We start from the raw sequence: 24,330 nt of genomic DNA on the forward strand, positions 1-24,330 counted from the left end.
ACCGCTATAGGCCTGCACTGGGGCTAGGCGGTGCCTGGGCCACGCTACCATTGGCCTGCGCTGGAGCGGGGCGGTGCCTGGGCCCCGGCAACAGCGCTTGGCTGGAGGAGCGCGGGACGGGGGAGCGGCCTGGGAGCGGAGGCGCTGGCGCACGCCTTCCCCTTCAGTTTCCGCGGGGTCTTTCCCCGCGTGGGGACAAGGGGAGGCGATGGACCGGGGGTGAGTTCCTCCTACATGCCCGGCATTTAGCCACACTACTTACGGCAACCTCTGGGATGTGTATGCTATTAGCTCCCCCGCCTTTTTCTTAATAGAAGAGAAAACAGGATTGGCGCGCTTTACCCTGTTGACACCGTGCTGAGCGCGCAGCCGGCCCTATCCCCTCGCGCCCGCTGTAATCCTGAGAGGTAGTGCCATTCCTGCCCTACACTTGGGGAGAGACTCGAGGGACATTGCAAGGCTAGCAGTGGCAGCATGCACAGGAACCAAAGTCTTCCGACACCAGGCCATTACTTATGAGACACCAAGCTTTGCCCTTTTCACATCAGTGGCTTCCCTTTACAGCCACTGTGCTTTTTGCCAAGTCAGGTCCTCCCATTTTGCATGCCTCAAAATGGATAGTTGTAATAACTTATACACACACACACACACACACACACACAGCTCTTCCCTCTTTCCCATCCTCTTCTAATTTGCACACCAAAAGCTTCCCAAAGATTGGATTATGTCACTCCTCTGCTCAAAAACCTTCAAAGATAACGCAGTTATCTATAAAATGATTACAAACTTGGGAGTCCAATACCATAATACGGTTGGTTTGTAGCGATTCTCGGACAATGTCACCAGATTATGAGTTCCAGAACACATGGGGGAAGAGGGGATTCTGGAAGGGGTCAGAGCTTGAGTAAGATTAAAGAAGGTGGCTAGCGTTATGTGGGTAAGACTCAGTTATGAGGAACCACTGGAAGGTCTGAACTCCTATAGGGTGACTGGTTATTAGAGGTGTATGTTGAGTTTAACAGAATCAGCCCTGAAGTTCATTGAGGGAGGTGAGTAATCCATGCACATTATTGCCATTTCTTGAGACTTCTTTTAGGAAGTTGAAAGTATTGAAAGCTCCAGAACCTCTGAGGGCCTCCCTTGAATCCTGCTGTGGAGGATGCCAAAGCAAGGAGAGGAACCATCACACCAGGAGTGTATGTTTTGTATATCATCTCATCTTAATTACTCAACAACCTTAAAAAACAACTAATATCTTCTGTAGCAACCCCTGTCTGTGCCCTGTTCATATCCCTTCCGCTCTTACTATTTTCAGTGCAAACCTGCTTAGTTATCCTCCAACAGCACCTAGATCTCTTTGTCTGAGGGTTTTTCCCACCAGTATGGAACTCAACAGGGCATAGGTGCTGGGGAATTAATGCCCCGCCCTCTCCCCCAGAGTCCTCAACCAATGGCTGATGGGAGTTGATGTATAAATATCCCAGCGCCCTTAAACTTTGGGTGAGATGGCTCTGAGACACAGATTCTACAGCGTTTCCCCAGGGACCCCCAGCGATTTTAATCTTCAGTTGCCTACAGCAGGGGTCCCCAACGCCGGTAGCGGTCCGAGACCCATTACGAACAGGGCCGCACAGCAGGAGGTGAGCGGCAGGCGAGCGAGCAAAGCTTCATCTGCCGCTCCGCGCCGCTCGCATTACCGCCTGCCCCATCCCCCCTCTCCCCCGTGGAAAAACTGTCTTCCACGAAACCGGTCCCTGGTGCCAAAAAGGTTGGTGACCGCTGGCCTACAGGGGTTACTTGCTTAAGTACCTTTTACTGGCTTCCTTCCCTTCCCCGTATCCTTCCTAGCTCCCTTCTGATATTTCGTGGGATTAATTCTCAAATAAACTACTTTCACTCAAATTACTGCCTCAGGGTCTTCTTCTGGGCACCTCCAATATAAGTTCTGATTTTTAATATTTAAGAACTGAGGTTCAGAGAGAATAAATGACTTGTTTAAAGTGACATCCCTAATAAATGAAAGAACCAGGATAAAAACTTTGCCTCTCTGTCACTGTCTGTCTGTCTCTGTCATCTCATATCTTTGGAACCCTGAACCTCTAATAAAGAAGTCTGGCTACCATGAAGCTGCCATGCCAGAGAGACCACAAAGATTTAGTGCCAGCTGTTCCAGCTGACAGCATCATCTGCCAGACATGGGAGTGAGGAAGCCTTCAGATGATTCCAGTCCCCAGCCAGCCTGTGACAAGTCTTTGGAGCCACCCTAGCTGACACCATATGGAGCACAGATGAGCCATCCTCCCTGGGGCCTACCCAAATTGAGCTAAATAAATGATTGTGACTATTTTAAGCTATGGGTTCAGGGGTAGTTTGTTACACAGTAATGGATAATGAAACTACATATCCCAGAATCCCCTTCCCTGCATAATTCTGGGTTAGCAAACCACAAGAAACATCTTGCATGAGATTTCAAAGGCAAACGTAAAGTCACAGCCACATTTTTTATGTTTGAAAGGTTACTGCAGGGTACCAGGCTCTCTTGCAGCTCACGTAGTTACCTTGTTGGCATGGAGCAGCAGCCAGGCCCAAAGCTCCTCCAGCTTCCACCTGATCCTACTTAGCAACTCCGATTCCTGGGCCAGCTGTGTATCTACCTCCATGACAAAGGACACCATCTTCTGCTGGTCACTCCCATCACTGGAGTCAGAGGCTTGGAGTCAGTGAGAGACTGATGCAGGTTCCAGCTCATCCTTCTGACTTTGGGCTCTATCACCTGGCACAAAGACGACAGCCTCATACAGACTGTGAAACCAGCCCTCACAATAGCATAAGGTCAGATCCCTACAATAAACCTCTAGTGAGTGGTTCTGCTTTTTTGATTGAACCCTGACTGGTGCACAAGCCATTACTGAAAGCCTACTGAGATTAAGGCTCTATGCTAAAGGCTTTACACACATGATCTCATTTGGTCCTCACACCAACTACCTCAAAAGTTGGGTTGTAAGTACATAGGGATTTATAATACAGTTCTCTCTACTTTTGTTTATTTTCAAAATCGTCCATTACAATTTTTTAAATCTGCTCATAGATTTTTCTTTCACACTAAATGATAAATGACATATACCTTGCTTTGTAATCACTTCCACAAATACTTCCACTTTAATAATGATAAAAGTGTACTTGGCTCAGTAGTGGATTTGGGGGCCAGAGTAGAAACAGATTCTTCCCAGTCCATAAAGAAAGTTACTCAACACCACACTTCTACCCATCTGCTATCTCATCATCTCCTTTATTCAAATCATAATGGTTCAATGGGCTTTTTCTCACCTCAGCCTGGAACTAATGCTTACACCACTCCAATTTTAGAATGAATGTTTGTGTCCAGTGCTCCTCCTTTGGGCTCCCACAATAACTATTCACAAGTACATTTCTGCATATATATTGTCCTTTTTTAATTATTTATTTATTTTTGGCTGCATTGGGTCTTTGTTGCTGCACGTGGACTTTCTCTGGTTGCGGCGAGCAGGGGCTGCTCCTTGTTGCATTGTGCAGGCTTCTCATTGTGCTGGCTTCTCTTGTTGCAGAGCATGGGCTCGACGCACAGGCTTCAGTAGTTGTGGCATGCAGGCTTCAATAGCTGTGGCTTGCGGGCTCCAGAGCGCAGGCTCGGTAGTTGTGACGCACGGGCTTAGTTGCTCCGCGGCATGTGGGATCTTCCCAGACCAGGGCTCGAACCCATGTCACCTGCATTAGCAGGCAGATTCTTAACCACTGTGCCACCAGGGAAGCCCCCATATATATCCTCTTATAACCTCTTGAAACCTGTTTATGTGGCAGCCTACCTAATAATACTTTGTGATCCAGTGAGTGTGAGGACTGTGTCCTATCACTTAAAGCAGAAATCGTCTTATCATTGTATGCCCAGTGCTTAGCATCTAGTAGGTGTTTAATAAGTGTGACTATAATTAATTCTAGTTTAATAAGTGTGACTATAATTAATTAAAACATATGGCTAGCCTAAATCAATAAACTCAAACTGTCTAAAACAATGGTTCTCAAACTTTATCATGCATCAAAACTGCCTGGAGGGCTTGTTAAAACACATATTGCTGGGCCTCATCCCCAGAGTTTCTTCAGTACATCTGGGGTAGGGCCTGAGATTTTACATTTCTAACAACTTCCCAGGTGATGTTGATGCTTCTGGCCTAAGGATCACACTTTGAGAAGATTAAAAAAAAGGGGGGGTGGAATTCCCTGGTGGTCCAGTGGTTAGGACTCCATGCTTACACTGCAGGGGGTACAAGTTCAATTCCCTGGTTGGGAACTAAGATCCCACAAGCCATGCAGCACGGCCAAAAAAAAAAAAAAAAAAAAGACATACGCTTACATACACAGAATGGGAGTCCCAGAAGGAGAGGAGAGACAGGGACAGAAAGAATATGTGGGCAAAACTTCCAAAGTTTGATGAAATACATAAATCTACACATCCAAATAGTTAAAGTCACTATGTTAGAAGTTGAAGTTTTATTAGAAGTGGAGCCTCCAGACGAGAACCCAGTCCTGGCTGACACCTTGATGAGAACCTTGTGAGGCTGTGAAGCACAGAACCCAACTAAATCATGCCTGAACTCCTGACCCACAGGAACTGTGAGATAATTAGTATGTGTTCAAGCCACTGAGTTTGTGGTAATTTGTTACACAGCTATGTAAAATTACTACACTGGTTTTCAAATCCAGGTCTGTCTGGCTTCCAAAGTCTGTGCTCTCTCTCCTACACCTGATTAAACGTCTCGTGAAAGGTGTTAACCGAGGAGTTGATGGAGGTGATAGACTTTCCAAGTTTCAAGAAGCACAAGTCATATGGTCCAGCCTCTCTATGATAAACAGATGCCCCTCTCCCAAGGGAACATCAAAGAACAGCGGTCCCAAACCTTTTCAGCACCAGGGACTGGTTTCGTGGAAGACAATTTTTCCACGGACCGGCGGTGGGGGGTGGTTTTAGAATGATTCGAGTGCATTACATTTATTGTGCACTTTATTTCTATTATTATTACATTGTAATATATAATGAAATAATTATACAACTCACCATAATGCAGAATCAGTGGGAGCCCTGAGCTTGTTTTCACTTGCCACTCACTGATAGGGTTTTGATATGAGTCTGCAAGCAAATGATTTATTATACTCTCTGTGCAGTCAAACCTCTCTGCTAATGATAATCTGTATTTGCAGCCGTTCCCCAGCGCTAGCATCACAGCCTCAGCTCCACCTCAGATCATCAGGCGTTAGATTCTCATAAGGAGCGTGCAACCTAGATCCCTCGCATGCGCAGTTCACAGTAGGGTTCGCGCTCCTATGAGAATCTATTGCGGCCGCTGATCTGACAGGAGGCGGAGCTCAGGTGGTAATGCGAGCGACGGGGCGTGGCTGTAAATACAGGTGAAGCTGCGCTCGCTCAGCCGCCGCTCACCTCCTGCTGTGCGGCCCGGTTCCTAACAGGCCACAGACCAGACCAGTCCGTGGCCCAGGGGTTGGGGATGCCTGTCTAAGAAGGTTGGGACATTGAACTATAAGACAACACCCTGAGTCCCATTTATATTTAAATGCTGACTAGGGACAACCATAACTAACACTTTTAAAGATGCTTATGATTCTCAGAGACACCCTGATTGTGATATTTAACCTCTGTTTTTCTATAATTGTTAACAGTAAAAACACTGATAAAATTTGAAAAACTTTCTGTGCTTGTTTCAGAGCCTTTGGGAGAGGAGCAGGGTGGGGGACCTCAGTCTTGTTTCACAATCATAAACTCTCTTCATTGACTGTGAGAGTGAAAGAGAAGTGGATGATCAGCAGGTGATAAACAATCAGAGCAGAATTTTTAAGGCACCAGTTGCCAATCCTTTTTTTGTGTGTTTTTGTTTTTTTGGCCACATCACGTGGCATGTGGGATCTTAGTTCCCCAACTAGGGATCAAACTCGTGCCCCCTGCAGTGGAAGCACGGAGTCTTAACCACTGGACTGCCAGAGAAGTCCCGCAAGTTGCCAATCTTGAAGCCATCATATCATAATTATTATTATTTTGGGGGGCGGGGGTACGCGGGCCTCTCACTGTTGTGGCCTCTCCCGTTGCGGAGCACAGGCTCCGGACGCGCAGGCCCAGCGGCCATGGCTCACGGGCCCAGCCGCTCCGCGGCATATGGGATCCTCCCAGACCGGGGCACGAACCCGTATCCCCCGCATCGGCAGGCGGACTCTCAACCACTGCGCCACCAGGGAAGCCCCATATCATAATTATTAAATATTAGGATTTATAACTATGAAACTTCAAATGGTAATTGATGCCTAATACACAAATGTGGCATTGTTACCTAAATGATACATTCCTAATTTTCTAGGACTGTCTTAAGTCCCTATATTTTATTCACTATCTCCATCAAATCACACTCATCACTCAACAAATCACATGTTCCAATATTTGATTCAGAACCATCTATATAACAACTCTTCCACTGTCTTAAAAATGCTTAACGGGCTTCCCTGGTGGCGCAGTGGTTGAGAGTCCGCCTGCCGATGCAGGGGACACGGGTTCGTGCCCCGGTCCAGGAGGATCCCGCATGCCATGGAGCGGCTGGGCCTGTGAGCCACGGCTGCTGAGCCTGCGCGTCCGGAGCCTGTGCTCCGCAACGGGAGAGGCCACAACAGTGAGAGGCCCGCGTACCGCAAAAAAAAAAAAAAAAAAAAAAAAAAAAAAAAGTTTAACCATAAAAAGGAGTGTATTGATTCATTAAAAGTTAAAGGGTATCCAAATGTCCATTAACTGATGAATGAATAAACAAAATACAGTATATCCATAGTGGAATATTATTCAGCCATAAAAAGGAATGAAGCACTAATACATGCTACATCATGGATGAACCTTGAAAACATTATGCCAAGTGGAAGAAGCTATACACATACGCGCACACACACACACACACATTTTGTATAATTCCATTTAAATTAAGTGTCCAAAACAGGCAAATCTATAGAGACAGAAAGTACATTAGATGGAGGCAAACATGGTCATTAGAAAATCCAGACTCATGTTCTACCAGTTTGGCAAACCCACTATGAATAAGCCACCTCTTTCCCAGCAGCATCAGCAAATGTTGGGTAGAGCATTCACTGGCCCTGCTTGGATCACATACTCATTTCTGAACTGACCACGGTTGTCTGGAGGAGTATGGTGCTCTGACTGGCCAAATCTAAGTCACATTCTCTTCTCCTTTGTAGAAAAAGTAGTATCAGTGTCTCTCAAACTACAAGAATGGAGCAAGAGAGAGGAGTGGCTCCCTTAAGGAAAATTAAAGTTCTGTTATCACAAGAGGTAACAGATGCTAGATAGGCAAAAACAATACATGACAACTTCACCAAACCCACACAAAGCCCAAGAGTCTCATTATCTAGAATCTCTTCATGACTTTGGGGAATTAAAACTTCACAATATGTGGATATTTTCCCAACTCAATTCAATTCCATAAAAATTTATCTAACACCTACTAGAGTGCCAGGGTTGGCCATGCCAAGAAATGTACAAGGATACAGGATAAAGGACTAAGAATGTAGAGATGAGAAAGACTCAAACCCTGTTTCCAGGATATTCACAGCCTAATCTAGTGATTCTTGACTTTATTGTACAAAAAATTCACCTGGGGCTCTTATTAAAAATGCATACTCCTGGGCCACAATCTAAGATTTTCTGATTTGTTAGGTGTGGGATTGGCTCTAGAAATACATCTTTAAAAATTCCCAGGTGCTCATGCTGCATGGGGTCCAGGAACTACTCTTTGAGATTCTCTGATATGATGGAGAAGAAAGACAAGCAAAAGGAAAATACAAGGCATCTGAGAGTAGCTATACGACCAATATGAATGTCTGGGAGGTACAGAGGAAGTAGTGCCCTTGTTTAGCTTATATCACACATTTTGCACAAGACAGGGTTTTCAATAAAGGAAACTATAGGATTATATCCAGCCTACTGTGAATGTTTCTGATAATGACGAGCCTGGGGATATCTGAGAGATGAGAAGCTAAGAGCTGGCTTCATTCACTACTTGTAATAATCCTGTATATTTGCTCTCCTTTAATCCCACTGAGCATTTTTAGTGATATTACAAATGAATTTACCCTTCAGAATTTATCCTACCCTTCAGTAGTTTCTTAACTGAAAATCTTCATCCTTATATGTTCCTTTCAAATTGTTTCAACATATAATTTTCACCTTTAAAAATAATTTACCATTATCTACTACTAGGCTTCCATTTAGATTGACTCTTCTGATCATAAGTAAGAAGGCACCTTAACCTCACGAGTAAAAGGTAGGTACCGTCCTTCAATATATTGAAAACCAACTCTGTAGTCTTTTTTATATTAGGAGAGTTTCTGAAACTATAGCTTTATCACTTTAGGATGTTACAGACCTATAAAATTAAAAGGAAAAAGGAGACCAATTGTGGTGGTTTAAAAATGTCCACAAATTCTCTGATACTTCCTTCAATAGGTAGATCCTAATTAACCTTCCTTTTAGAGTGGTTGGACTCAGTGACTCACTGACTCACTTCTAATGAGTAAAATATGGTAGAAGTGACAGTTTGACTTCTAAGACTAGGTCATAAAATGCACTGCAGGCTTCTGCCTGTTCTTTCTCTTGGATTTCCCGCTGTGAGTGAAGCTAGTTGCCATGCCATTAGGTCACTCCAGCAACCCTGTAGAGAGACCATGTGACAAGGAACTGAGGCCTCCAGTCAACAACCATGTGAGTGAACCATCCTGAAAGAGGAACATCCAGGCTCAGTCAAGCCTTCAGATGACTGCAGCCCCAGCCAATATCTTGACTACTGCCTTGTGACAGATACTGACCCAGAATCACCCAGCTACACGGCTCTCAGATTCCTAACACTCAGAAACCATATGAGATAATAAAGTTTGAACCTGCAAAGTTTTGGAATAATTTGTTATGCAGTAATAGATAGCTAATACACTGACGAAAAAAGATGCCACCCTTTTATTTTAAAGTAAAGGACATTAAAAAAAAACCTACCATCTATTATAACCATCATTTTATAAAATACATGATTAAAATCTTTTAACATTTTAATGTGTACAATTTTAACATACCAGAGAAAGAACCCTCATGTACTTATCTACCTAATTCAACAATTATTAATTCACAACCAATCTTTATTTCATCTAGACACACATCTATCCATCCATATCCATCTTAATTATTTCAAAGGAAATTCCAGACAACATAATGTTTCATCTGTAAATATTTCTAAAAGATCCATATCTCTGAAAGATAAATACCCTCTTTTAAACATAACCAGAGCTTCCCTGGTGGCACGGTGGTTAAGAATCTGCCTGCCAAAGCAGGGGACATGGGTTCGAGCCCTGGTCCGGGAAGATCCCACATGCCATGGAGCAACTAAGCCCGTGTGGCACAACTACTGAACCTGTGCTCTAGAGCCCGTGAACCACAACTACGGAAGCCCGCGTGCCTAGAGCCCATGCTCCGCAACAAGAGAAGCAATGAGAAGCCCGCACATTGCAACGAAGAATAGCCCCCGTTCGCCACAACTAGAGAAAGCCTGCACACAGCAACAAAGACCCAATGCAGGCAAAAATAAAATAAATAAATAAATCTATTTTAAAAAACCATAAACAAATACCTTTACAACACCTAAAAGGATAATTTCTTAATATTGTCAAATATCCAGTCACTATTCAAAGGTTTGAAAATTTGTTTAGTTTGTTTGAATCAGGATCAATTGCTTGATTTGTTTCATAGGTCTCTTTTAATTTAATGGCCCCTCATTTCTCTCTCTCTCTCTCTCTCTCCCCTCTTCCTTGCAATTTCTTTGCTGAAGGAACTACTTTGATTGTCTTTTATGTAGAGTTTCCCACAATCTGGATTTTGTCGATTGCGGCCCTAAGATGTCATTTGACATGTTCCTCTGTTCACAGTATATATAATTGTATATAAATTGATTTTTTTTTTTATCTCAAGTGGGTTTCCTCAGGCTCAGTTTTCTCACTATTGACATTTTGGGCCAAATATTTCTTCATTGTGGGTAGCTGTCTTATGTGGTGTAGAATGTTTAGCAGCAATCCTGGCCTCTAACCACTGGACACCAATAGCACTCCCTCTCCCAATTGTGACAACCAAAAACAATCTCCAGATGTTGCTAAATATCTCCTAGGAGTAACTGATATTGGACGACTCAGAAGATTCAGGTTCAAATTTGGAGGAGGCTACGGAACAGGAGGCATACTTTACAGGTAGGATGTGCACTTCTGTCATAAGGCGTGTAATGTCTAGATGTCTCTTCTTTTTGCCTGTTGGCAGCCATTGATGAGCACTGCCTACTTCCATTAATTCATTAGAGGTTGCAAAATGGTAATATTCAAATTCAATTATTTATTTTCCATTTATTATCTCAAATATTTTCATAAAGAGAAACTTACTCTCATCCACTATTTGGTTATCTGAGGTGCAGTTCATAGAGGAAAGGTAAGATGTGTGTTTGTTCCTTTTCATTTATCTACCAATATTCAAAATAATGAGTTCTTCAAAGGAGTCCACTGGGGATTTGGGGGTGTGTGAGCCTTTATGAGCTCATTAATTTAAACATATTTGATGTGTTTCAATCCATTGCAGTTAATATTCTTAATAATGTTCAAATTATCCCCTCTCTCCAAGATGTGACTCTTCAACTTGGTTGTTGAGGATTTTTGCATTATTCAAGTGTATCCTGATAACTTCCTTGCTTTCTTGGATGAGAAGATGTTCCAGCCTCAACTTGCATATTTTCTGTCTCTAATCTGGAATCAACCATTTCCCCAAGAAACTCTGACTTCTTTTAGTGGGAATCAGAGGCCATAATCTGGGCACTCTTTGCTACTTTGTCCTTGTTTCTAGGCTTTTTCAGTAGGCAAAGCAGAGAAACACCTTTTCTTTTTTAAGACAAAATATACTGTGAATTCACAGTGGCACTTCCCATTCAAATTCAGGATTCAAGGTATTTAAGTTAACTTCATTGTTCTTACATTTGTAACTCTTTGCTCCCATTGCAAAAAAAACTTGGTTCCCAAGGACCCCAACATAATTATTCATTTGCTTTATCCCACAAAACGCAAAACTAGTCTCAGAACAACAATACTAACACCAACAATACAGTTACAGAAAAGAGTTTACAATATTTTTTTGTCCCCAGAGTATACTCCAGGAGGGATGTATAGTGAATTTACTGTGTTTTAAAAGTCTTGAATAGTTCTGCTCTGTGTAGTTGTGCCATCTACTCAATATAGACTTAGGCTTATTTGTTTCAGTTTGCTTCCAATTTTTAGGGATTTAAAAAAAAATTTTAACTTTGTTTCACAATTATATAAAATTTACAAAACATTGTATATATAGAAAAATGTAGCTACTATCTCCATCCTTTCTACCCTGTCCCTTCCCTCCCCCCTATAAAAGACTGATTTTTAAAAAGTTTTTAGTTTATCCTTATTTTGTAAAATATAATTTTATTCCCTCTCCCTTCAGCTTTCTTAGATAAGCAGTACCGTATCACATGGAATTTTCTTCATGTCGGTTTTCAACTGATTAATATATGTTAGAAATCACTCCACAGCAATACATAGAGTTATTTCTCATTTCTCTTTACAACTTCCTTTGTGTGGATGGGCCATTTTATTAAACAATCCACAATTTCCAGGGTTTTGCTATTGCAACTCTGCAGCAATTAATAGCTCATTTGCACTGTTCCTCAATGTCATTATTTCCAGACCATTCTCTTTCCCAGTCCCTCAGCTCTGGACCATTCTTCAGTCTAATAATCAGGAGGACTCTGAATTTGACATGCACTAGTCTCTACTCACTTCCACTGCCCGCTCCTCCCCACTGCCACCTTCCCAAGCTGGTAGCTGCAGGATTGGAAGCCCTCCCATAGTAAAACCAGTAAAAGACACTTTTGCTGTCACAATCCCCTAAGAGATCAAAACCACACAGAGTAGAAGAGCTAGTAGTTAGGTCTGGGACTAGAATAATAAAAAAAGGACGAATCCCTGAATTTTGCCTTCAGGGAGAAGTACTGGAACAACGGGCTTATTGCATAATTCCAGCCCATTGATTTTGGGGACCAAAGCCGTCTAAAACCAGAGAAGGGAAACCAGCTGTAGGGAATTCCAAGAAACATCAACATGTGTGTACTTCTTGGAGGGAGATCTCCAGTGAGTTCTGGGTACATTTAGTAACTTCTGTATTTACGTATGTTTGGTGTGTAAAGGCAAGTGCTCACCCCAAAGATATTCATTCAGAAGTAGATATAGTGAGTCTTTATTTTTTAGTTAAAAAAATGTTTCTTACTTTTTTCCTGATTTATAAAGTACTATACATTATCAAAAAAACTGGAAAACACAAAAAATATATACATAAGTAGAGATTAAATCATATGTGACAGGTACTCATACAATAAAATCTTTCCACATTCAAGAGACAAAGCATACCTATTAATGGTCATGTTCTATGTAACAAAATTATGGCACAAAATTATTTGTGTCCTTAAACACAGGATTCATAATTTTCAAGTTTTAACTCTCTCCTTTCTGCTAGAATTAAATAATTTATTGTAATTCCTTAATTTAATAAACCTGATGACTACTTCATGGCTGACTAAACTGTCAAAGAAGTTTCCCAGTTTGGTTGTTTTCAATGGCCCATAAGAAATACTCATAGTCATTTCAAACTCAACATATCTAAAAACTGAACTCTTCCACTCAAATCTGAGGTTTTATTCCAGTCATGGAAAAAAACTTCTTTTTTTTCCCCTTTTATTTATTTATTTATTTTTGGCTGCATTGGGTCTTCGTTGCTACACGCAGGCTTTCTCTAGTTGTGGTGAGCGGGGGCTACTCTTCATTGCCGTGCGTGGGCTTCTCATTGCGATAGCTTCTCTTGTTGCGGAGCATGGGCTCTAGGTGCACAGGCTTCAGTAGTTGTGGCACGTGGGCTCCGTAGTTGTGGCTCGCAGGCTCTAGAGCGCAGGCTCAGTAGTTGTGGTGCACAGGCTTAGCTGCTCCTCGGCGTGTGGGATCTTCCCAGATCAGAGCTTGAACCCGTGTTCCCTGCATTGGCAGGCAGATTCTTAACCACTGCACCACCAGGGAAGTCCCATCCTTTTTCTTTTTAAGAGATGAAGTAATGTTATTTTTCTGGTTCACCAGACTTACAGCATCAATGCCTTTCTCTTTTCTTCCCAACATATTCACAAAGATAGAAATTCTCCCTTTATCTCATCACAAGAAGAAAAAGGTTTTCCTTTATTCTTTTCTTCTTTTTTAAATTGTATCTTTATTAGAAGATGGGTGTTAGCCAAACCTATTTTAGTTATCATTTCACAACATATGTAAATAAAACTATCATGCTGTACACCTTAAACTTGTACAGTGATGTGTGTCAATTATTTCTCAATAAAACTGAGGGGAAAAAAGAACTTTCCTTTAAACTGTCTAGAATTCTATCTTGACACCACACTAGGCCTCATCAATGGGAAACATGTTAGTAAGAGGGTTCAAGTTAATGTTCATCCAGCTGCCTCCATTATTCCCCCAACACGTCCTTATGTTTTATCGGTACTTTTTCTGAACTGTGTGATAGCTCCTCATTGTTTGTTGACTAAAATCTAAACTATTTGACCTAATGTCATTCATTTTAAAACTATTCACTCTGCGCCAGGCATTGTGCTAGGCAGAAAGGATACAAGGATGCATTTAACAGACAAGGTTCCCTGCCCCCTCGTGCTGCATCTAGTCGGGGAGACAGACAATAAAGTACATGACAAGATAAGTGTGCAACTTGTGACTGATGCTCTGAAGGAAATGACCAGGGTGCCCAAGAATCACAGGGAGAGTCTACTGATTGGGGGCAGGGGGTTGCTGAAAGAGGAAGTGGGGAGACCAACAAAGAGGCTCCTCCCATGGTCTGGGCAGCAGATGACAATGGTTTGGATTACTGTGGTGGCAGTGGAGAGAGAGGGAAGTGGTCATAGTAGAGATTAAGAGGTAGAAATGATAGGACTTGCTAACAGATTTGATATGAAAGGGAAGGTCTGAATCAAAGATCATGTCTAGCTCTCTGGTTTAAACAATTTGGCAGATGGTGGTACCAGTTCTAAGATGAGGAATATGAAAGAAGAGTGGATTTGGGGATTAAAATAAGGAGTTCCATGTTGCAGCTACTCAACCATCTAAGAAGATGGAGGAACCAGCCCTAGGATCACAATAGTAACAGCCACTGGGGAGCAGGCTCCTGTGACCCCATCCCTTAAACCCAGCTCTCCCAGACAGAACCCAATCCTCTGGGCAGCCAGTGGCTGATCCTTATCCCAGCTGGGGACCCAGCCCAGGGCAGCTTTGACAGAGTGGTGAGTTTCTCTTCTACAGCCTCCAGGGCAGGACGAATCTGGTCAAAGTTCTTCCCCTGCAGCACCTGCTCCTAACCCTCCCCTGGCTTAAGGGAAGGAGATTTCTCCAAAGGCTCCCACATCCAGCAGGGCCACCCTCTCTAGACTGCTGTGCAATAGAAGGGGAGCTCCTTCCTCCCAGCCTTCCAAGGGTAGGATCCCTTCCAGGAGGAAGCATTGTTCTCCACAGTTCCCTGTTGATCAGGAGGAAGGTTATCTTCCTCTCTCTGATCTGGAGGATGTGCTCTCCCTGCTATGAGAAGAGAGAGTCAACGTCAGCCCCTCACTGGTCCACGGCCGTCCTGAGGCTGAGTTCTGGCATCGTTGGCCAGTGTGGATAGGGCCTCTGGCTGGCTGGCCTCCTGCCCTCCTCCAGGCAGCCCTCCCTGGACAACATGAGCCAGATCTGCCTCCCTTGATGCATCACGTGTTGTGTTGTGCGGCCCCTGGAACCTGCCCCCAGCTGCTTGCTCTCAACTCAGCCACCAGGGCAAGGCCCTGGACTTCCTGGAGAGAAAGATTACTGGTAGTGCTGCTGCGTTTACCACTCAGGCTGCTCAGAATCTGTCAAACATGTTCCCTGAGGCCCAGGGCTCACTCTGACCAGAAACCATCGGTGCTGTCCACAGCAGAGGCGGACTTGGCTCTCCTGCTTCCAGGGGCAGCTCCCTTGGGCCCAGACATGCCCTTCCTCCCGGTTTGGGGGAGGGGACACTGGACAAAGACAAGAACATCTGCCACCTGACACTCTCCTTCGTGGTGCTCTCCAACCTCCCGGCCACTGGCCCCATCCAAAGGTGGCTGTGGGCCTACCCCTCATCATGACAACCAAACCCACGTGGGGGATCTGGGAGGATGCTCCCGCCTGCTGCTGTGACCAGGAGCCGGCCAGGAAGTCCCAACTTGCTTAGCTCCCCACCTAATGAGTTTTGAACTTGACAGTTCAAGGAGTAAAAAGAAAGAGAAAGGGAAACTGTATCTTCTCTCATTCCTTTAAGCGCTTCCATCTAGTTTATGCTGGGTCACTCAGAACTTGAAAGTTCTTTCCACCGTGTCGAAATTACTGTGATGCCTTTAAATTGTGCCTTCCCAGTAAGACTGAGACTGCGCTGAGGGCAGGGGTTTTGCTTCTCCGTCTTTGCGTCTACCACTGTGTCTACTGCTCCCCTCCCTTTGCAGAGCACTGGGAAGCCCCTACCCCGCCCCCCTCCCTGCCGAGGGCTTCCGGCAGAAAGCTCCGTCCGTGCTGGGAGGAAAACAGCTCAGCCTCTAGCTCTGGCCCTGCCTGATAGTCTTCCCAGGGCCCCACACCAGCCCTATCAGTTCTGTACACATGGATGCCCCTGGGGGTCGAGAGGGGAGGCTGGAAGAGGGAGCAAGAGTGGGCTATGGGGCCCCTGGCTTCTAGACTGTGAGGCTCACTTCCAACACCTCGGGAGAATCAAGTATTCAGCCCAGGAGGAAGACTCAGGCTTTCAGACGTTGCATTGCAAGGGAAACGATTTTAAAAGGTTAGTCACATAGGCATTTGACAGTCTGTAAAGGAAACGTGGATGACTAACAGAATTACAGGATGGCTCCACCCTCTTACTGAAAGGGCTTATTCTTTTGAATGCTTTGGGTAATTTCACAACACTTAGCGCTCGCAGGGAGCAGCTTTCCATCAGGAGGATGGAATAGGGGTAATTAGAATATCCTTCCCTTCTCTTTCATTACCTGCTCAGCTTTCTGTGACCAGCCTCTTTCCACTTGTTTTTCTTGTCTAAGTCTTTATGCCTTCAGAAAGTAATTTATTCATGCAAGTGGGACAATGGTAGACAAACTGGGTAGGAAAAAATAAATTCAATTACTCAGCAGTCTAGTCTTGAATTCCTGTAAAACAAAATTTCCCATCTTCCTCCTCCCCCCCACCACGGCGTAAAAGCATATATGTCGTCACAGCGCCATCTGCTGGTATCTGGAATCGCAGTAGCCGAATATTCGCTTTTTATTTGTGTTGCCTTGACCAGTGCTGCCCATTTCACTCATTCATTCGGAACACATTCATTGTGTGCCTACTTTGTGCCAGGCACTATGCTAGATGTTAGAAGTACAAGAAAGCATGGCCACTGTTTTGTCTAGTGTGGTCAGGATCCTGGCACAAGTCAGAATCTTCTCAGGAAATTTCTACATGTAGACTCCTGGGCTTCTACCCTGTGAAGATTTTGAGTTGGTGGGACCAAGATAGGTCCCAGGAACCTGAATTTTCAACAAACTTCCCAGGTAATTCTGAAGCAGGGGATCCACGGATTATATTCTGAGAGAAACGAATGATGGAGAAGCAGACAGTGGAATCTAATATTGAAATTAGCCTGGTAAATGCCACATACTATGGCAGGGTCTACTGGAGGCACAGAGAAAAGATGTCTAATCAGCATAGGGAAGAGACTGGAGAAGGCTTCCCAAAAGGTAAGACTCTAGATACATAGGAGTTGATGAGGTGAAGAAGGGGAGCAGAGGATCCAGGCAGAGGGTGCAGCATATGCAAAGGCAAAAGGTCATGGAACTTCACGGGACTGCAGGTAGTGCGGGAAGCTGGTTGGAAGTGTGGCAGAGTGTCAGAAAATGAAAGACCTGGAATACGAGGCTAACTTTATCCTAAAAGCTCCAGGGAATACAGAAATTTTTTAAGCAGGAGAATGACCTGGCCAGATCTGCATTTTGCAAAAATCCCTCTGGCAGCAAACTCAGGGGGCAGGACTAAAAGCAGGGCATCCCTTGGGAAAGAAGCGGCAGGGCTGTGAGTGGAAGCAATGGCAGAGGATGAAGCAGATCGGGAGGAGTTAAGAAGGTACAGACAGTAGAACCTAATGGCTGACACACGGGGCAGGGAGCAGGCGAGAGGGGTCCAAGGATGACACTAAGGGTTCTGGTCTGGGTGACTAGATGTCATTTCCCAAGACAAGGCACACAAAGGGAGGGACAGGGTTGGGGAGGGGCAGGGAAGAGTAGGAGAGACACAAAAGGGAGAGAGGAAATGGAGAGTGTCCCTTTCTAATATAATTGTCACTGCCCTCCTCCGCCGTTTACTGTGTGATCTTAATTCTTCCTTAACCCCACTATGCCTTGGTTGTTTTGTCTGTAAAATACAGATCGTATTAGTATCTACCTCATAGGGTTGTTGTGAGGATTAAATGAGTTAGTACATGCAAGGTACTTAACAAAAGTGCCCAACACTTGATAAGACTCAGTAGATGTTAGCTATCGTTTTATTACTTTTTATATATTATTCATAATGATGTTTATTGCCAGATTACTAATTGTGGTAACATTGGGTCATTGCTCCCAATGCTTCAGTCCCTCCATGTTTTAGAATTTTACATCCACGCCCTTTGCTAAAGGACTTTGCACTAGGCTAGAGTACATCCCTGTTTGGCATCCATGACTTGCTCTGGCCAGTGCAGTACTAGTGACACTGTGACACAAGCAGAGGCTTTAAAGGTGCTTGTGAGGTTTGGCTCGCTCTTTTGTGCTTATGCCATTCACCAACCATGACCTTGTTAGCCACTGGGCCTGGAATGATGAAGACCAGGGAGCAGCCTCAACCCAGAGGGGGCCAAGCCAACCTGTAGACTTGTGAGCAAGAAAACAAATGTTTCTGGCTGTGTGTCACTAATATGAGTGTTGTTGTTACAGAGCATTATGGTAACAATTGCGAACTAATACACTGATGCGGGAAAACATCCTCTGGCCAAACTTTTACACTGTTTCAGAGACTCTTGTGTCTCTACACTAGGTTCCTCGCAAGCAGAGGCTGCCTAGGCATCCTAGATCTCTGACAATATACCAGGCCTTTTCAGCCTTTGTCAAGAGTAATCGTTTTAGAGGCTTCCCAAGTGGTAGCCACCGAGGGGTTACTTTGGGTGTCTTCATGTCCACAGAAGAGAGGCACTGAGCCGGAAAAGTGGCAGGTGCCCAACCCACTTCTGCTTATACCCTTCCTTCCCCTTGACCAAGCTCAACTCATGACCCTGACCACAGAATGACCCAACAAAGCTAAATTTAACTGTATGTTTGAAACCTGGGGGTGAGCTCAACTTGACCTCCACCTCTCCTAAGAGCAGCACTGTTCCCAAAGCCATTCTCTGCATAGGTTGGCTACTAGAGTGGGTCTTCTTTCCCTTTGTCAGGAGCTCTTGTATTTGACAAGCCATTTGCCCACATGCCATGCAGCAACTAAGCCCGTGCGCCACAACTACTGAGCCTGCGCTCTAGAGCCCGTGAGCCACAACTACTGGGCCCACGTGCCACAACTACTGAAGCCTGTGTGCCTAGAGCCTGTGCTCCACAATAAGAGAAGCCACCACAATGAGAAGCCCTCACACCACAACGAAGAGTAGCCCCTGCTCGCCACGACTAGACAAAGCCCACACAGAGCAACAAAGACCCGACACAGCCAAAAATAAAAAAATAAATGAAATAAATTAATTTTAAAAAAAAGAATAAAAAAATACAACTCCATTTCTCAGCTGTATTTGACAATCCTCCTTTACTCTACACAGAAGAGTGGGAAGGGCACTGGGTCAGGAGTTGAAAGACTAGCTCTGCCTCCTAATTGTCTGACATTGAATATTCACTTAAAAGGGCTGACTCTCAGTTTTCCATCTGTAAAATGGGGATAATAGAACCAGCCTCTAATTAACAACTAGTTATAAGGACCAAATGAGAAAGTGCTCACAAAACTGTAAGATGAAATATAAGTGATAAGTCCTATCACTAGGAACTTCATTACTCGGGGGTTGGAGCAGGAGGAATAATTCGGGAATGGCGCCTCCTTCTGTGCGTCTCAGGAACTGCAACACACGACTGAGGGGCAGCCTTCATCCAGAGTGGGGATTTGGAGCCTCAGGCATTACAGGTTTCCCCTATCTCAGGTTCCCATCATCAGTTGCTTAGCAACTTTCCTCCTGGTTTCTTTCGTCACCACTCTCCCATCCCTCAATTTGGCTTAGTCTGTCTGGGCACAGGATCTTCAGAGCAGCTTAGAATTCTCCGCCACCATATCCAAACCCCAATCTCACTGTGCCCTGAGGCATCACAGTTCTGCTGCTTACACTAACTTGAATAACTAACATTTAAAAAGTTATTTTTTAATAAATCTGTTTTATAATAAATATATTTTAGGTGATAGTATCTTAATGTGCTATCTTAAAAGACGTTTGTCTTTTAATAGCAATCTTTAAAACCTTGAGTCGAAAATGGGGGTGGTAGGGAATAAAGAGAAAGAGACTTACAATTTCAAATTACAAGCTTTGCCTAAAGAGATAACTTGGAGACAGAGCCTTTGTTTACATAATGATAAAACGTGCCCACATCACTAAGATCCTAAGTAAGAGCCTCACCACCACTCTGGGACAGGCGTGATCTCCATTTTACTGTTGAGAGTGAGGCACAGAAAGGTCAAGTACTTGCAGAAGTTTACAGAGCTAATGAGTGACTGAGGCAGGACTAGGACCCAGCTCTTCTACTGTGCACTTCATTCTTAGTCACTTCATTCTGTTGTAGAGAGTATTTGATGAGGCAGATATTGCAAATGTTCACTGAAGAGATAGTGATATTTAAAAGAATTGCCTGCAGATTTAAATTTTCCTTTGCTTTATTATTATTATTATTCATTTTTTTCACAGTACTCATTACCAGCCTCTTTCCCTTCCACATACGGGAAGGAAAACTTGAGTATAGAGGTTTTGCTGTGTTCACTGCTGCTACATTCCTAGAACATCAGTAAATGCTAATTGGATTAAAATGAATCTAATTCATGAATAATAAAAGCGTGATGTCATCAGTTATACTTCAATAAAGTTTTAAAAAGCTGAAGAAAATCCACTGTCTTTTTTTTAAAATTAATTAATTAATTTATTTATTTTTGGTTGTGTTGGGTTTTTGTTGCTGTGAGCAGGCTTTCTCTGTTTCTCTAGCTGTGGCAAGTGGGGGCTACTCTTGGTTGCGGTGTGCAGGCTTCTCATTGCTGAACATGGGCTCTAGGCGCGTGGGCTTCAGTAGTTGTGGTTCATGAGCTCTAGAGCACAGGCTCAGTAGTCATGGCTCACGGGCTTAGTAGCTTCGTGGCATGTGGGATCTTCCTGGACCAGGGCTTGAACCCGTGTCCCCTGCATTGGCAGGAGGATTCTTAACCACTGTGTCACCAGGGAAGCCCTGTCCTTTTTTTTTTTTTTTAAGGTGATGTATTAGATGGGATTTGTTGGGGTTTTTAAGGTGATTTTGGGGGGGTAAAAATTATATATGCTCATTAAAATTTTTTTCAAATGAAACAGAAAAGTAAAAAAAAATCAACATGTCACATCTGTTATGATGGCATGCACACACAGAAAAGAGGCCATGTGAGGATGCAGTGAGAAAGTGGTCATCTGCAGCCCAGGAAGAGAGCTCTCACCAGACACCAATCCTAATGACACCTAGATCTTGAAATTCCAGCCTTCAGAGCTGCAAGAAAATAAATATTTAAGCCGCTCAGTCCATGGTATTTTGTTATGGCACCCCGGCAGATTAATGCTGGAAATATGTTTACATTTCTCTTGAGTAAATGCCTAGGAGAGAGACTGATTGGGTTTTTTGGTAAGTGTGCATTTAACTTTACAAGAAACTGCCGAACTTTTCCTGAGTGGTTGTACCATTTTGTATTCACATCAGCAATGTATGAGAGTTGTAGTTATCCCAAATCCTCTTCAATATTTGGTGTGTCCTGGTTTTTAAAATTTTAGCTGTTCTGGTGGTATACACTGGTATCTCATTATGGTTTTATTTTACATTTTCCTGATGAACAGTGATATTAAACATCTTTTCATATGCCTGTTTTTGAATCATATAGCTTCTTTGATGAAGTATTTGTTCAAATTTTTTGCCCATTTTGTTATCAGGTTGTGTGTTTTGTTATTATTGAGTTGTAAGAGGTCTTTACATATCTTAGATACAAGCCTTTTATTAGATATATATTTGGCAAAGATTTTCTCCTAGTGTATGTTTTGCCTTTACATTCTCTAAACATTGTTTTTCAAAGAGCATAAGTTTTTAATTTTGGTTAAACTCCAGTTTGTAATGTTTTTCTTTTATGGTTCATTCTTTTTGTGTCCTATCTAAGAAATCTTTGCCTAAACAAAAGTCACAGAGATTTTCTCTCAGGTTTCTTGTAGAAGTTTTATCATTTTAAACTTTTACATGGAGGTCTATGATCCATTCTGAGTTAATTATGGCATGTGGCATGAGGTAAGAATTGAGTTTATGTTTTTCCACATGGATATCCTATTATTCCAGCAACATTGTTAAAAAGACTATCTTTTTCTCCTTTGTCAAAAATGAATTGACCCTATGTATGAGTCTATTTCTGGACTCTATTCTGTTTCATTGATCCATATACCTATCTTTACATCAACACCACACTGTCTTAAATACTGCAGCCTTATAGTAAGTCTTGAAATCAGGTAAAGTTCTCCATTTTTGTTTTTTCTCAAAATTGTATTGGCTAATCTAGGTTCCTTTTATTTCTACAAATTTTAAAATCAGCTTGTTAATTTTTATTTAAAAAAAACCTGCTGAGACTGTGATTGAGGCTATGTTGTATCTATAGATGATTTGGAGACAACTGAGATTGTAACCAAACTGAGTGTTTTGATGCATAAACACTAGTATGTCTTTCCATTTATTTAGATCTTCTATAATTTTTCTCTGAAATAAGTAGTTTTCAATATTCAGTTCTTGTATTCAATTTGTTAGATTTACCCCCAAATATTTTTTGATGTTATTACAAATGGCATCTTAAAGACTTTTTATTTGCAATTGTCTGTTTCTAGTGTGTAGAGATACCAATGTTGCTTTGTATTTGACTTTGAATCCAGAACACATTAGTTCTAGTAGCTTTTTTGTAGATTCCTTATGACTTTTTATATACATGCTCATCTGTGAATAAGACAGTTTTGTTTCTTCTTTTTCAATCTTCCTTGCTTTACTGCACTGTCTAGGAGCTCCAGAACACTGTTAAAGAGACACGATGAGAGCAGATATCTTGGTCTTGTTCCCCACATTTGGGAGAATACATTCACCATTAACTGTGATGTTAGCTTAGGTTTTTTATAAATGCCCTTTACCAGACTGAGAGGGTTCCCATCTATTCCTAGTTTTCTGAGTTTTTAATCATAAATGGGTGTTGAACTTTATAAAGTGATTTTTTGCCTCTATTGAGATAATCATATGGTTTTTCTTTTTAATTTGATAATATGGTGAATTATATTGATTGATTTTTTAAATGGCTATTGAGATATATTTCACACATCATACAATTCATTAAAAGTGTACACTTTAAAAGTGTACACTTCAGTGGTTTTTAATATATTCACAAAGGTGTACAACCATCATTACAGTCCATTTTAGAACATTTTCATACCTCAAAAAGAAACTCTGTACCCTTTAGTTATTACCACCCTATCCCCCTTGTTCCCCATATTCCTCAGCCCCAAACACTACTAATCTACTTTCTGTCTCTATAGATTTCCCTACTCTGGACTTACATATAAATGGAACTATATAATATGTGGCTTCTTTCACTTAGCATAGTGTTTTCAAGATTCATCCATGTTATAGCATGTATCAGTACTTTATTCCTTTTTATGGTCAAATAAAGTTTCATTGTATGAATATATTACATTTCATTTATCCATTCATTCATTGATGGACATTTGAAATGTTTCCACCTTTTGGCTATTATGAACAATGCTGCTATGAATATTCATGTACAAGTTTTTGTGTGGACATATGTTTTCCATTTTCTTGAGTGTATACCTAGGAGTGAAATTGGGTTATATGATAACTCTATGTTTAATTGTTTGAGAATTATCAGGCTGTTTTCCAAAGTGACTGAATCATTTTACATTTCCAACAGCAGTGCATGAAAACTCAGGTTTCTCCATATTTTCACCCACACTTGTTATTATCTGACTTTTAAATTTTAACCTCCTCCTTTCTTTCCAGTTTTTCTCTTTCCTTCTGTCCTTCCCTTATTTCCCTACTTCCTCTCTTCCCTTGGACAAATCTGCACAATTTATAATATTATTGGGACTAAAGTATTTCCACCAAGAAATCCATTCCTCTGTGCTTTTAACCCCTAAATGCCTCTTCACTTAAAATCACCATTGACCTCTACACCCACATTTCTACTACATTTATCTTTGAATTTCTAATTCTAGTGGTCAAGCCTCCACCTGAATGCATTGCACTTCATCAATACTTCTAAGGACCTCAGAGTTTGAGAAGAACCTTAAAAGTTTCCTAGTCTAATTTATTTTGTTTAATGAAGAAAAGGGTGGAGGGAAGATTGAATGAAAAGAAGGTGGGAAAAAAGAGGAGGGAAGCAGAGCAAGGAGAGGAGAAGGAGCACCTAGCATATGCCTGGCATTTTACCTACACGATCCCATTTAAATCTCACAACGACCCCATAGGATTAATATTACCCTCCCCCTATTTCATAAATGAGGCAACTGAAGCTAAGAGAGGTTAATTATTTTGCTCAAGGTCCCTCAGCTTGTGAGAGTCAAATTTAGCTGTGTGCAACTCCAAATCCTGTGACCCAGAAAACTCTTGAATTTCAAGGAGGAGGACTACCCTCAGGGACATATGATTACCCCATCCCTGGGTCCTGGGACAGAAATACCCTGGGTGGACCACAACTTCAGAACCAACGAGGCGTTATTAGGGGAGTAACACAGTGTCTCCTCTCTGGAGGGAAGTCAGTGCTCTGATAAGAGTAGTTTTGTCCCAAAGGACAAACAATGCCTCAGGC

The 24,330-nt window shown here is 42.6% G+C and overlaps 1 long non-coding RNA gene across 2 annotated transcripts; it reads left to right on the forward strand.

Moving 5' to 3' along the window:
• The first annotated feature begins 109 nt into the window (after nucleotides 1–109).
• LOC132492671 (uncharacterized) lies at nucleotides 110–2,336 on the forward strand. Of its 2 annotated transcripts, none has more exons than XR_009532847.1 (3): nucleotides 110–219; nucleotides 1,097–1,196; nucleotides 2,109–2,336. It is a non-coding gene; the product is annotated as an uncharacterized LOC132492671 (long non-coding RNA). The 2 variants fall into 2 exon arrangements; XR_009532846.1 differs by having other exon boundaries at nucleotides 2,112–2,336.
• The last annotated feature ends 21,994 nt before the right edge of the window (nucleotides 2,337–24,330 follow it).

The sequence above is a fragment of the Mesoplodon densirostris genome, chromosome 6, assembly GCF_025265405.1.
Source record: "Mesoplodon densirostris isolate mMesDen1 chromosome 6, mMesDen1 primary haplotype, whole genome shotgun sequence".
NCBI classification, from domain to species: domain Eukaryota; kingdom Metazoa; phylum Chordata; class Mammalia; order Artiodactyla; family Ziphiidae; genus Mesoplodon; species Mesoplodon densirostris.